We start from the raw sequence: 15,839 nt of genomic DNA on the forward strand, positions 1-15,839 counted from the left end.
CTCTCTGGGTGTTCTTCACTGTGAGGAATCTTTTCACCATTAACCTAGAAGTTTTTATCATCTACACTGAATGGACGGAGATGTCTTGAGGCTACTGTAACAATAAGAATGAAAGCCAGAGGCAGGAGGCTTAAATCCAAAACTTGAGAATATCAGAAAACTTCTGACTCCAGGGAACATTAATTGACAAGAGTTCATCCAAAAGCCTCCATATCAACACTGAAACCAAGCTTCACTGAAAAGCCAACAAGTTCCAGAGAAAGACATTTCATGCTAACTCTCTAGCAACACAGGAACCCAAATGTGAGCATTAAAACACAGGCTGTCCAAAGTCATGCCAAACCCACAGACACCCCAAAATTCACTGATGGGCACTTCATTGTTCTCCAGAGACAAGAGATCCATCTCCACCCACCAGAACACCAATGCAAGCGTCCCTAACCAGGACGTTTTGACAAGCCACTAGTCCAAACCCACCCACAGGGAGCAACCTCCGCAATAAGGAGGAACCACAAACTTCAGCCTACAAAAAGGCCACCCCAAACACAGCAATCTAAACAAAATGAGGGCGCGCGGCCCGATAATTCCTCATGGCGGCGGCGGCGGCGGTGGCTGGTCGGGTGCGGCGCTGTAGCGACTGACCTGCTGCTAGCCTGGCGGCTGAGCGTCGAGCTCCAGCCCGGCCTCCGCGTGCCCCTCGGGCTCCGCACCCCTGATGCTGCTCGGGAGCTGAGCCCGCCCCGGCCGGGACGATGGTGAAGTATTTCCTGGGCCAGAGCGTGCTCCGGAGTTCCTGGGACCAAGTGTTTGCTGCCTTCTGGCAGTGGTACCCGAATCCCTATAGCAAGCATGTCTTGACGGAAGACATAGTGCACCGAGAGGTGACCTCTGACCAGAAGCTCCTGTCCCGCCGACTCCTGACCAAGACGAACAGGATGCCCCGCTGGGCTGAGCGACTGTTTCCTGCCAATGTTGCTCACTCAGTGTACATCCTGGAGGATTCTATTGTGGACCCACAAAACCAGACCATGACCACCTTCACCTGGAACATCAACCACGCCCGGCTGATGGTGGTGGAGGAACGATGTGTTTACCGTGTGAACTCTAATAACAGCGGCTGGACCGAAATCCGCCGGGAAGCCTGGGTCTCCTCTAGCTTATTTGGCGTCTCCAGAGCTGTCCAGGAATTTGGTCTCGCGCAGTTCAAAAGCAACGTGACCAAGACTATGAAGGGTTTTGAATACATCTTGGCCAAGCTGCAAGGTGAGGCCCCTCCCAAAACCCTTGTTGAAACAGCCAAGGAAGCCAAGGAGAAGGCCAAGGAGACGGCACTGGCAGCTACAGAGAAGGCCAAGGACCTGGCCAGCAAGGCAGCCACCAAGAAGCAGCAGCAGCAGCAGTAGTTCGTGTAGCCAGCCCAGGCCCCGAGGCAGCAGTCTAGCAGACTACCAGCTCCAGTCCCTGTGCCCCCTCCTCCTGTACTTTATAATTAAAAGCCAGCTTCTAGCCCTCTCGACTATCTGGGTGGTGGGCTGAGGGTAGGTGCCCTGTTTGGCATCTCCAGCACAGCCAGCCAGTTACCCATGTCTGAGCCGGGCCTCCTTCTCCTGCATCGGGTGGCGGAGGACAGAGGCACAGTGACTTGCCCAGGGTCACTGCATCCAGGTGAAGTGGTCGTAAATGCTAGACTGTAAGCTCCATGAGGGCAGGGACCGTTGTTTTATCCTCTGATGTGTCCCAAGTATCTGAAACAAAATCTTGCGTGTAACAGGCACTCAATAAATACTTGATGAATTCAATCGGATACACACACACACACACAAAAAATAAACAAAATGAAAAGGCAGAGAAATATTCAGCAGGTAAAGGAACATGATAAATGTCCACCAAACCAAACAAAAGAGGAGGAGATAGGGAGTCTATCTGAAAAAGAATTCAGAATAATGATAGTAAAGAATATCCAAAGTCTCGAAAACAAAATGGAGTTACAGATAAATAGACAAAAGGCAAGGATTGAGAAGATGCAACAAATACTTAACAAGGACCTAGAAGAAATAAAAAAAGAAAGAAAGAAAGTGAAAGTGAAGTCACTCAGTCATGTCCAACTCTTTGCTACCCCGTGGACTGTAGCCCACTAGGCTCCCCCATCCATGGGATTCTCCAGGCAAGAATACTGGAGTGGGTTGCCATTTCCTTTTCCAGGGGATCTTCCCGACCCAGGGATCGAACCCGGGTCTCCTGCATTGCAGGCAGATGCTTTAACCTCTGAGCCACCATGGAAGCCCTAAATAAAAAAAGAGTCAGTCAATAATGAATAATGCAATAACTGATATAAAAAGCACTCTGGAGGGAACCAACAGTAGAATAACTGAAGCAGAGATAGGATAAGTGAGGTGGGAGATAGAATGGTGGAAATACATGACACAGAGAGGAAAAAAGAAAGAAATGAGGACAACATCAGAGACCTCCAGGACAATGTTAGACACCCCAACATTCAACTTATAGGAGTCCCAGAAGAAGAAGACAAAAAGAAAGGTCATAAGAAAATACTTGAGGAGATAACAGTTGATAACTTCCCTAAAATGGGGAAGGAAATAGCCACCCAAGTCCAAGAAACACAGAGGGTCTCAAACAGGATAAACCCAAGCAGAAACATCCCAAGACACATATTATCCAAAATTATTCAAATTAACAAAGATCAAACACAAAGAGCAAATATTAAAAGCAGCAAGGGAAAAGCAACAAATAACACACGAGGGCATTTACATAAGGATGATAGTTGATCTTTCAATAGAAACTCTTCAGGCCAGAAGAAAATGGGAGGACATACTTAAAGTGATGAAAGAGAAACCTACATCCAAGATTACTATATCCAGTAAGGATCTCATTCAGATATGGAGGAGAAATCAAAAGCTTCACAGACAAGCAAAAGCTGAGAGAATTCAGCACCACCAAACCAGCTCTTCAACAAATGCTAAAGGATCATCTCTAGACAGGAAACCCAGAAAAGGTTTATAAACTCAAATCCAAAACAACAAAGTAAATGGCAATGGAATCATACTTATAAATAATTACCTTAAGTGTAAATGAATTGAATGCTCCAGCCAAAAGACAAAGACTGGCTGAATGGATACAAAAGAAGACGCTTATATATGCTGTCTACAAGAGACCCACCTCAAAACAAGGGACACATACAGACTGAAAGTGAAGGGCTGGGGAAAGGTATTTCACGCATATGGAGACCAAAAGAAAGCAGGAGTAGCAATACTCATATCAGATAAAATAGACTTTGAAATAAAGGCCGAGAAAAGAGACAAAGAAGGGCACTACATAATGATCAAAGGATCAATCCAAGAGGAAGATATAACAATTATAAATCTATATGCACCCAAAATAGGAGCACCACAATTTGTAAGGCAAATGCTAACAAGTATGAAAGGGGAAATTAACAGAAACACAATAATAGTGGGAGACTTTAATACCCCACTCACACCTATGGCTAGATCAACTAACAGAAAATTAGCAAGGAAACACAAACTTTAGGTGATGCAACAGGCCAGTTAGACCTAATTGATATCTATAGGACATTTCACCCCAAAACAATGAATTTCACCTTTTTCTCAAGTCATACGGAACCTCCTCCAGGATAAATCACATACTGGGCCATAAATCTAGCCTTGGTAAATTAAAAAAAAAAAAAAAGAAATCATTACAAACATCTTTTCTGATCACAATGAAGTAGATTACTTGTCAACTATGGGGGAAAAAACCCTTAAGAATATAAACTTATGGAGGCTAAACAACACACTTCTGAATAACCAACAAATCACAGAAGAAATCAAAAAGAAATCAAAATATGGGTAGCAACAAATGGAAATGAAAACACAGCAACCCAAAACCTATGGGATTCAGTAAATGCTGTGCTAAGGGAAGGTTCATAGCAATACAAGCTTACCCCAAGAAACAAGAGAAAAATCAAATAAATAACCTAACTTTATGCCTAAAGCAACTAGAAAAAGAAGAAATAAAGAACCCCAGTGTTAGTAGAAGGAAAGAAATCATGAAAATTAGGGCAGAAATAAATGAAAAAGAAACAAAGGAGACTATAGCAAAAACCAACAAAACTAAAAGCTGGTTCTTTGAGAAGATAAATAAAATAGACAAGCCATTTTCCAGACTTCTCAAGAAAAAAAAGAGAGAAGAATCAAATTAAGAAAATTAGAAATGAAAATGGAGAAATCACAACAAACAACACAGAAATACAAAGGATCATAAGAGACTACTATCAGCAAGTATAGGCCAATAAAATGGACAACTTGGAAGAAATGGACGAATTCTTAGAAAAGTGAAATTCTTCCAAAACTGAACCAGGAAGAAATAGAAAAACTTAACAGACCCATCACAAGCACAGAAATCAAAACTGTAATAAAAAATCTTCCAACAAACAAAAGCCCAGGACCAGATGGCTTCACAGGTGAAATCTACCAAAAATTTAGAGAAGAGCTAAAACCTATCCTACTTAAACTCTTCCAGAAAATTGCAGAGAAAGGTAAATTCATTCTATGAGGCTACCATCACCCTAATACCAAAACCAGATAACAATGCCACCAAAAAAAAAAAAAAGAAAAGAAAAGAAAACTAAAGGCCAACATCACTGATGAACATAGATGCAAAAATTCTGAACAAAATTCTAGCAAACAGAATCCAACAACATATTACAAAAATCGTGCATCATGACCAAGTGGGCTTTATCCCAGGGATGCAAGTATTCTTCTGTATTCACAAATCAGTCAATGTGAACAAATAAAAACCATCTCAATAGATGTAGAGAAAGCCTTTGACAAAATTCAACATGCATTTATGATTAAAAACTCTCCAGAAAGCAGGCATAGAAGCAACATGCCTCAACATAGTAAAAGCCATATATGATAAACCCACAGCAAACATTCTCCTCAATGGTGAAAAATTGAAAGCATTTTCCCTAAAGTCAGGTACAAGAAAAGGGTGCCCACTCTCACTGCTACTATTCAACATAGTTTTGAAAGTTTTAGCCACAGCAATTAGAAAAGAAAAAGAAATAAAAAGAGTCCAGATTGGAATAGAAAAAGGAAAACTCTCACTGTTTGCAGATGACATGATACTCTACATAGAAAACCCTAAAGACACCACCAGAAAATTTCTAGAGCTATTCAATGAACATAGTAAATTTGGAGGATATAAAATTAACACACAGAAATCCCTTCCATTCCCATACACTAACAATGAAAAAAACAGAAAAAGAAATTAAGGAAACAATTCTATTCACCATTGCAATGAAAAGAATAAAATACTTAGGAATAAATCTACCTAAAGAAACAAAAGTCTGATATATAGAAACCTATAAAACACTGATGAAAGAAATGGGAAATGACACAAATAAAGGTAGAAATATACCATGTTCATGGATCATATGAAACAATATAGTGAAAAAGAGTATAATATCCAAAGCAATCTATATATTCAATGCAATCCCTATCAACCTCCCAATGGTATTTTTCACGGAACTAGAAGAAATAATTTCACAATTTGTATGGAAGTACAAAAAAACCTCTCCTAGCCAAAGCAATCTTGAGAAAGAAGAATGGAACTGGAGGAATCAATCTTCCTGACTTCAGGCTATATTACAAAGCTACAGCCACGGTGGTACTGACACAAAGACAGAAATATAGATCAATGGAATAAAATAGAAAGCCCAGAGATAAATCCGTGCACATATGGATAACTAATTTTTGACAAGGGAGGTAAAAATATACAATGGAGAAAAGACAATCTCTTTAACAAGTGGTGCTGGAAAAACTGGTAAACCACTTGTACAAGAATGAAACTAGAACACTTTCTAAAACCATACATGAAAATAACTCAAAATGGATTAAAGATCTAAATGTAAGACCAGAAACTATAAAAATCATAAGAGGAAAACACAGGCAAAACACTCTCTGACATAGATCACAGCAGGATCCCTCCATGACTCATCTCCCAGAGTAATGTAAATAAAGACAAAAATAAACATGTGGGACCTAATTAAACTTAAAAGTTTTTCCACATGAAGGAAACTTTAAGCAAGGTGAAAAGACAGCCTTCAGAATGGGAGAAAATAATAGCAAATGAAACAACTGACAAAGAATTAATCTCAAAAATATACAAGCAGCTCATACACCTCAATTCCAGAAAATTAAGCAACGCAATCAAAAAAAATGGGCCAAGGAACTAAACAGACGTTTCTCCAAAGAAGACATACAGACAGCTAACAAACACATGAAAATGTGCTCAACATCACTCATTATCAGATAAATGCAAATCAAAACCACAATGAAGTACCATCTCACACCACTCACAATGTCTACTATCAAAATGTCTACAAACAATAAACTCTGGAGTGGGTGTGGAGAAAAGGGACCATTCTTACAATGTTGATGGGGATTCAAACTAGTACAGCCACTATTGAGAACAGCATGGAGTTTCTTTAAAAATCTGGACATAGAACTGCCATATGACCCAGCAATCCCACTGCTGGGCATTCACACTGAGGAAACCAGAATTGAAAGAGACACGTGTACCCCAATGTTCATCGCAGCACTGTTTACAATAGCCAGGACATGGAAGCAACCTAGATGTCCATGGGCAGATGAATGGAAAAGAAAGCTGTGGTACATATACCGAATAGAATATTACTCAGCTATTAAAAAGAATGCATTTGAATCAGTTCTAATGAGGTGGCTGAAACTGGAGCCTATTATACAGAGGGAAGTAAGTCAGAAAGAAAAACACCAATACAGTATATTAACGCAAATATATGGAATTTAGAAAGATGGTAATGATAATCCTATATGTGAGACAATAAAAGAGGCACAGATGTAAAGAACAGACTTTTGGACTCTGTGGGATACAGCGAGGGTGGGATCATTTGAGAGAATAGCATTGAAACATATATATTACCATATGTGAAATAGATCACCAGTCCAGGTTTGATGCATGAGACAGGGTGTTCAGGGCTGGTGTACAGGGATGACCCTGTGGGATTGTATGAGGAGGAATGTGGGAGGGGGGTTCAGGATGGGGGACACATGTACACCCATGGCAGGGTCATGTCGATGTATGGCAAAACCCACTACAATATTGTAAAGTAATTGCCTCCAATTAAAATAAATAGATTAATTAAAGAGAAGAAGAAGAATTCCCTACTGTCAAAACCCATTCCACAATCTTGTGGAAAAAGAGGGCAACAACCTTTCTGCTTTGCCAGATGGATCTTTCTACGAGTGTCTCCCATTGGTGCCAGTGTTTTATATGTTGAATTTCTCTTCTTTTTGCTTGTTCCTGTAAAGTCTCTGCTGCTGTCAACTTAGAAATACTGAACTTGAAATCCAGGAGGCAGAATTTCAAGTTACGGACTTTAGCACTTTTCCATGTATGGAAAGGTGCAAGAGTCAGGGCTCATTACAAACACTTTCTTGGTATGTACGTCAGCCATCTGAGGGCCTGTAATCCTATGTTCTCAGCGTTTCCTCTGGGTTCACCATAGGGAGTTGCTGTAATCTTATGGCTACTAGATGGCAAGTATTCTCCTTCTTCAGGGCTCACCAGCTCATGCTGGAGGTCTGCAGTTGCTGATTTCATTTCTCAGGTCTTCCCCTCTTGGTCAAGAATTTAACCAATATTTTGGAGACGTTTCGTGATTAACTTTTATCCCATGGCACTGGGAGGCTCATCCTAGTCCACGGAAAAATTCTTGATATGCCACTCCAGGTGTTAAGTTTTGGATGAGGCCCCATCAATAATTAAAAATACTCTGGGTTTTGTTTAACTATAATCTAGGATTTAAACTGTGGAAAATTCTGAAAGAGATGGGAATACCAGACCACCTGACCTGCCTCTTGAGAAACCTGTATGCAGGTCAGGAAGCAACAGTTAGAACTGGACATGGAACAACAGACTGGCTCCAAATAGGAAAAGGAGTACATCAAGACTGTATATTGTATCCTGCTTATTTACCTTATATGCAGAGTACATCATGAGAAACCCTGGGCTGGAAGAAGCACAAGCTGGAATCAAGATTGCTGGGAGAAATATCAATAACCTCAGATATGCAGATGACACCACCCTTATGGCAGAAAGTGAAGAGGAACTAAAAAGCCTTAAAGAGGAGAGTGAAAAAGTTTGCTTAAAGCTCAATATTCAGAAAACAAAGATCACTGCATCTGGTCCCATCACTTCATGGGAAACAGTTGGGGAAACAGTGGAAACAGCGTCAGACTTTATCTTTTTGGACTTCAAAATCACTGCAGATGGTGATTGCAGCCATGAAATTAGAAGACACTTACTCCTTGGAAGAAAAGTTATGACCAACATAAATAGCATATTGAAAAACATTACTTTGCCAACAAAAGTCTGTTTAGTCAAGGCTATGGTTTTTCCAGTGGTCATGTATGGATGCCAGAGTTGGGCTGTGAAGAAAGCTGAGTGCCGAAGAATTGATGCTTTTGAACTAGGTGTTGGAGAAGACTGTTGAGCATCCCTTGGACTGCAAGGAGATCCAGCCAGTCCATTCTAAAGGACATCAGCTCTGGGTGTTCCTTGGAAGGACTGATGCTAAAGCTGAAACTCCAGTACTTTGGCCACCTCATGCGAAGAGCTGACTCACTGGAAAAGACTCTGATGCTGGGAGGGGTTGGGGGCAGGAGGAGAAGGGGACGCCAGAGGATGAGATGGCTGGATGGCATCACTGACTTGATGCACATGAGTTTGAGTAAACTCAGGGAGATGGTGATGGACCGGGAGGGCTGGCGTGCTGTGATTCATGGGGTCACAAAGAGTCGGACACGACAGAGCGACCGAAGTGAACTAAAGTGTATACTGTCACCGATAGAACAGAAAAGTTTAGGTGAATTTTTGGGTCCTCTGCGCATGTACATTAGAAAAGGTGTTATTTGGTACATAGTACATGTGCATGCAAAACAAATATTAAAGGGCAAGACAAATTGGATTAATTTTTGAACGGACACCTTGGGAAAGAATATCCAGAATGGACTGAATTCACAAGTTACTGGAAACAACGTTACATGGGAACAAAATAATTTTCCAATAACTGCAAATACACAAAACTTTATCTATGCAAACAAGTCCTTTCAATTGACTTGAAAAACACGACTCCTTGCATATGCAGACACAGAGAGGCGTGTAGTCTTAATTGCATCTAAAGGACCGGGGGAGATCCTGTCCCCTGTCCCCTGTCCCATGGTTGTTTAGCCTTTTTTCTCCCTGTCTCCTGGACACCTGAGTGCATCTCTATCGAATCCTCATCAGAATTGCCTCTGATGAACACCTGTCTTATTAAAGGCACAGTTTCCTGGGGCTTCCCTGGTAGCTGGTAAAGAATCCACCTGAAATGATGAAGACCTGGGTTCAGCCCCTGGGTTGGGAAGATTCCTTGGAGAAGGGAAAGGATACCAATCCCAGTATTCTGGCCTGGAGATTTCCATGGACTATATAGTCCATGGGGTCACAAAGAGTCAGACATGACCGAGTGACTTTCACATTTCCTGAATATTTAAAGTGGAAAATCGTGTGTTTGAAATCAAGTGACTTTTGCACAGACACACATTTGCAGGGCAGATATTAACTCAATTTATTTAAGCCTTCAGAAATCAAATGCCACCAGACAGCACATGACCAATGACCAGGAGAAATGAGATGGGAAAGAGAGTGTGAGTGTGAAAAGAGAAGGATCCTGTTAGTCAGGAAGCAAGAAAGTCGTCTTCGTGTTGTTGATCTTGGTTCCATGCAGAAGAGGATGTGCCTGGTCTCAGTGACTCTGTAGGTGAATAAAACAGGATCAAAAGTTTAGTAGCGGTGACTGTGTGATGGCTGACAGGGTTGAGCCTCAGGCAGCAGGCTATCCAGGGTACAGGAGCTGGTAGGGGATCCAGTGGACAGAATCCTGGTGGAAAGTGATACTCCACATCTCTGAGATGGCAGGTTCCCTGTGGAATTTTCCCCAGAATGTACATAAGGTGGGAGATTTTCCTTTGGGATTGATTTGAGGAGTAATGATTTCAGAATGCATGTTCATGGTGAATCTTCGTCTAAAGGTGGTTTACTGTCAATGTGGTTGAGTTACACTCCTCCCAATTCCACAAATTTTACCTTTGGGTCTTCAAGAACTAATTTCTGTTTTATTTTTAATTTCGTTTTGGAATTATAAGTGACTATCAATGTTGTGTTAATTTCAGGGATACTGGAACCTGATTAAAGTATACATACATATATTAATATTGATTGTTTTTTCAGATTCTTTTCCAATTGAGGTTTTTACAGAATATTGCATTTGGTCCCCTGTGCTATGAAGTTGGACATTTTTCTCTATCCATCCCATACATAATCGTTTGCCTCTGTTGATCCAAACTCCCAATCTATATCGTTCCCAAATCCTTTCCCCTTTGCAAGAACAAATCTGTTCTCTACGTCTGAGTCTATTTCTGTACTGTAGAAAACATCCTCCATCTCTTATTTTTGATTCCATGTGTAAGTGATACATATTGCATTTGTCTATTTCTTTCTGACTTACTTCACTCAGTATGATCATCTGTAGGTCCATACACATTGCTGCACATGGCATGATTTCATTCTTTTTTAGGGCTGAGTAATATTTCATTGAATATTTGCAACTTTTTAAAAATCATATTCATCTGCAAGCTGGTGTTTTTCTTTGCCTTTTTTCTTTCTTTTTTTTTTTTTCCTCAACAGGAAATTAAAGCCACACTTTAGCCAAGATCAGTGTCGTTTTCTGAGGCAGTCCTACTTTGAAACCTTAAAGATCCCAGTAACAAAAATTACCCTCTAAAGGGGAATATGATTCAAATGCATATTTCAGACAGTGTGGTTGGAAGGCATTTAGGTTCTGTCAGAGTCACGTGAGATTAAGCACTGGTCTTGAGAAACCGTGAGCACTGTTTAATCCTGGTGTTCCTGGAGGACAGACGTGTGTGGACAACTATCAGGTCAGGACTGACGGGAACACTGAGGAGTTTGCGCCAACTTGTGGGGATTCCTGCTTCTGTCTGATGACTCTGGTCTGCAAGATTCCTGCAGGATAAGGCTCTTTCACCAAAGCTGCTCAGCAATAATCAAGCAAACAGTTTGTAATTTCAACTGTCTCAAGATAAGAGAAATTACCTAATGTAACAGACAAAACTCTCTAGTGCTAGAATGTAAGTTATTCGGACAAATAATTGTTACATGCAATGTTTGGCTTGTATGAAATAGGCGCAGGTGGTAAAGAACCTGCCTGCTGATACAGGCAATGTAGAAAGATTTGTTTGATCCCCTGGTTGAGAAGATCCCCTGGGAAAGGAAATGGCAACCAACTCTAGTATTCCTACTTGGAGAATCCCATGGACAGAGGAGCCTGGTGGGCTACAGCCCATGGGGGTCATACAGAGTCTGACACAACTGAAGCCACTACTTGGGCATTAGGCATAAAATGGCAATGTGTCCTTTTTGACTTATCTGGTGGGGCAGCATTAGTAATGAACTATGCTTACTTACAAAACTGTTGAACTCAATTTTATTCACTCTGCTGGACAGTCATCTGTGGAAAAATGAAATAGGAGAAATTAAAGAGCCTCTGATTACTACCATTCCCAGTATTTTTAAGATTTCTTTTCTTTTTTAAGTGAAGTATTTTTTAAGAGGAGCTTCCCTGGAAGCTCAGTCAATAAAGAATCTGCCTGCAGTACAGGAGACCCAGGCTCCATCCCTGGGTCTGAAAGTTTGCCTGGAGAAGGAAATTGCAACCCACTCCAGTATTCTTTCCTGGAAAATCCTATGGACAGAGGAGTCTGTCAGGCTACAGTGCATGGACTTACAAGAGTCAGATAAGACTTAGAGACTAAACCACCATCAACCACCATTCTACGTGAGATTACGTATGGAAAAATAAATTTAAATAAGTTGATTTGTTTCCTGATAGTTACATACCAGGGGAATGATATAGTCAGGAAAAATGTATAATTTCATTACCATTATCAGTGAAATTCATGATATTTTCCTCTGGAATCCCTCTGTCACTTGCCTCCTTTTTGAACTTCTCATAGTCTCTGTCTGAAATCTGGTCGCGTTTGCCTGAAAGTCACCATGCAAAAAGGAGAATGCACAGAAATTTCTGAATATACAGAACAAGGAATTGAATGTGCCAATCTGATCTCCACTTGTATAATTTAAGAGAGCCTCAAACAGTTCCCATGTCCCATGCTGCAGATGTCTGCTGTCCTCAGACTTAATTTCCCTCTAACTCTGTAACTAAACCCTGCCAGCATCAGCAGCAGGACCGCCAAAGACTTGCAGGAGCTGCATGGATTTGAGACTCAACCCATCACAGTAGACACCTGATTTACTTCTTTTTCAAGCTCCCCAGAACCTGCACCTGTACTCCTGTCTTGTTCTGGGCCCCACTTAGCAGGAAGCAGGGTTTTCCCATGGTGGAGACACATTAACCCCATCACATACCACTTGGGAGACAATTTACTCTTTAGCCAACCATTCTACACAGTACCTTTTCTGAAACAGACATCTACTGTCATGATGGTACACTCACCTCAGTGTTTCTGTGTGGTCATTTGGGGTCATGTCACTGTTCATAAGAAGAGTGCATTGTGATAATTTAACAGGATGAAGATTTATTTTACAAGTTTCTGTTCCAGGAGTTATAATGCATGAGAAAACTGATATAAAATGATGTAATTCAGGCCAGCCTCATTATAGCCATGGCTTGAGCTTAGTTGATATATATTTTTAATAGTCTATAAAAATTATTTTTTTAAAAATATCAACAGGTAGAGACTATGTTCAAATGTTTGAGAATTATTTTTGGCCCCTGTATCTTAGTAGATTTCCTTCCAAGATACTTAAGTCAATGAACACGAATACGAAGAGCTTGTACACTGAATAGTGAATATTGTCTATACCTCGTGATTTTCTGAATGAAAGTTCTGGCATGAACATGTGGCTTGACAATGGCAATGGGAATTTGAGAATGCTGTACATACCGAGTATTCCAACCAACTCTGTCTCTTTTCCGTCTTCATCCACATTGTGAATAGATCCTATTATGGTGTCAAGTGACAGTCGAAGAATTTTAACTTTGTTTTGCCCCGCATCTGTGACAGAGAGAAGAGATACATATGTACAACCCCACGTTCATTTGCTGGCAGTGGGATGTATTGTGACAGGCCGAGGGCCTTATGAACTGCACGTGTGGTACTGATGGATGCCTCTATCCATTGGTGCAATGCATGCTACCATGCTTAGAACAGCAAGAAAAGCAGGCAAGACTTTCCCTCAACCTCACCTTTTCCTATACTTAACCAGTCACTCCTTGCTGTCCTACTGAGATGCTTTCTAGAACCTGTGTCCTAGTGAAACCAATAGCTGCATTTTTTTAAACTTGTCTAATTTCAGTTAATTTTTTGCTACTCTGAATTGCCGTCACTGTCTGCAGATTTCTCTACCTGCATTGACCCGGGGGCCGCTCTCTAGTTGTGGAACACGGGCTTCACGTTGCAGTGGCTTCTCTTGTCGAGTAGAGACTCTAGGAGGCGTGGGCTCTGTCGTTGCTGCTAGCTTGCTCTAGAGCACCTGCTCAGTAGCTATGGCACATGCGTTTTGGGTCCCATGGTGAGTGGGATCGTCCCGGGTCAGGGGTCCAATCCATGAGTGCTGTGTTGGCCAGACGATTCTTATCCACAGGACCACTGGGGAAGTTCCCAGCACTGTTTTCAACAGCATGAGGGTGTTACCAAGCAGAAGTTCTAAAAGCCTTTGTATTCCTCTTACCCCAGCCATGGCACTGATTTCTCTGGACCAAAATCAGCCTACCATTCAATAAGCTTGTGTTCCTGACTGCTTAGCCTGTGCCAGGCAATCTTCAGAACACTTAACATTAATTATTGTGTTTCCTCTGCCCCCTCAGTCTCGGGTATTACAGAGCCCACTGCCAAATCTGTTGTTCTGAAGACAGTTCACCTTCTGGGACGTGCAGGCAGTGAGCTCCATCCCCACCTGGAACACTGCCCCTCCTCTCTGCCCTGCCCATCCACTCTGCCCCATGTGTCTGGACAAGAAGCAGCTCTGACCTACTGTGGGTCACCTCTAAACAGTCTACATCCTGTCTCTCCTGGCCTCCATCACAGCTTCCTGCAATCACTCAGCAAGATGGGATGTAAACTGCACAACTGTGTTCCTGAAACATGAAAACACCTTCCCTCAGTGTCTAAAATACTGAAAAGCATTAGTCTGCTTGAGAAGGAGAAAAAAAAAAAAACAAAAAACAACCCAGCTGAAACAGCTTCACCGTCTCATAACCCCGAAAATATATACAACATGCCCAAGCCAACCATGAGTCCACGAACCTTGGATTGCATTGGGATAATTTAAGCCAAACGATGCATGTCCTCAGATTATCAGTGACCGCCTGTTCTTTACCATCACTTCACCAAGGTGGGCATAGCAGCAGCACTGAATTGGCTGTGAAGGTGATGGCACAGTTGAGTAAAGCTATCTTCTGGGTATCGGGTCACAGTCAAGGTCACTGCTTGTGCTGTGCTTGATGTGAGATGCCTCACTACACAAAACAGAGCTGGGGGTTAGCTCCTGAAACAGACCTGTGCAAGACGGCAAACTATTCTATTTCCCTCCCTTGTTATTTGCTCTGTAAAAATCCAGCTAAAAAGAATTACAAAATCTAAGGAAACAATAGCAGTGGAAGCATTCCTGATTCAGTCAAAGGAAAAAATAATATGGAAATTATGATGCTGGGAAAGATTGAAGGTGGCAGTAGAAGGGGGCGACAGAGGATGAGATGGTTGGGTGGTATCATTGACTCGATGGACACAAGTTTGTGCAAGCTCTGGAAGTTGGTGGTGGACACGGAAGCCTGGTGTGCTACAGTCTGTGGAGTCACAAAGAGTTGTACACGACTGAGCAGCTGAACTGAACTGAAGAATATGAAAGCATAGTTTAAAAGTCATCAACTGTAAGAAATTATCCACAAAAGTATGGGGAAATATTTCAGGCATACGTTTTACTTCTTTTCGGTCATTGCATTTGCAACTGTGCCAATACTTTGTTACGGCAAGGGTTGTGATCACATACGGAAATATTCAAATTTTCATCAACCGTGTACCTCTTCAGCCACTTAAAATTAGGAATGGTGCTTAGAGCCCTCATGGAGGACTTCAGGATATAAATCTGAGCCAGGACCCCCATTGCTTCGAACACAAGCTGCCTTTATGATTGAACTCAGGATAGTTTCCTTGGATTTAAGTTCTTTCACCAAAGTTTTATCAGATTTAGATGTTGTAAGACCATGTTTAAAAAGTGATTGATGCCAATGTGCAATCTCAAGACAGAACCTTGAGACGTCGGTTCACAAGGCTCTTGTAAATTTTCTGTGAGAACTGTGTGAGTCTCAGTCCTGTCACTCAATCATGTCTGACTCTTTGTGACCCCACAGACTATAGCATGCCAGGCCTCCCTGTCCATCACTCACTTCCACAGTTTACTCAAATTCCTATCCATTGAGTCGGTGATGGGATCCAACCAACTCATCCTCTCATCCGCTTCTTCTCCTGCCTTCAATCTTTCCCAGAATCAGGATCTTTTCCAATGAGTCGGCTCTTCACATTAGGTGTAAAGGTATTGGAGTTTCAGCTTCAGGATCAGTCCTTCCAATGAACATTCAGGATGCTCACGGTTAGAACCGTACAAAATACAAATACGACACCTGTGCTTAGTCACATTTTTCT

General features: G+C 41.7%; 1 long non-coding RNA gene and 1 pseudogene across 1 annotated transcript; one reads left to right on the top strand and one right to left on the bottom strand.

Annotated features, from left to right (window-relative positions):
• The first annotated feature begins 575 nt into the window (after window positions 1-575).
• On the top strand, window positions 576-1,804 carry LOC138929855 (PRELI domain-containing protein 1, mitochondrial pseudogene; annotated as a pseudogene).
• Window positions 1,805-11,584: 9,780 nt separating this feature from the next.
• LOC138929856 (uncharacterized) lies at window positions 11,585-13,171 on the bottom strand. The gene is made up of 3 exons (XR_011446065.1): window positions 13,083-13,171; window positions 12,058-12,159; window positions 11,585-11,626 (listed from the first exon to the last, which is right to left on the bottom strand). It is a non-coding gene; the product is annotated as an uncharacterized lncRNA (long non-coding RNA).
• Window positions 13,172-15,839: the final 2,668 nt, after the last annotated feature.

The sequence above is a fragment of the Ovis canadensis genome, chromosome X, assembly GCF_042477335.2.
Source record: "Ovis canadensis isolate MfBH-ARS-UI-01 breed Bighorn chromosome X, ARS-UI_OviCan_v2, whole genome shotgun sequence".
NCBI lineage: Eukaryota > Metazoa > Chordata > Mammalia > Artiodactyla > Bovidae > Ovis > Ovis canadensis.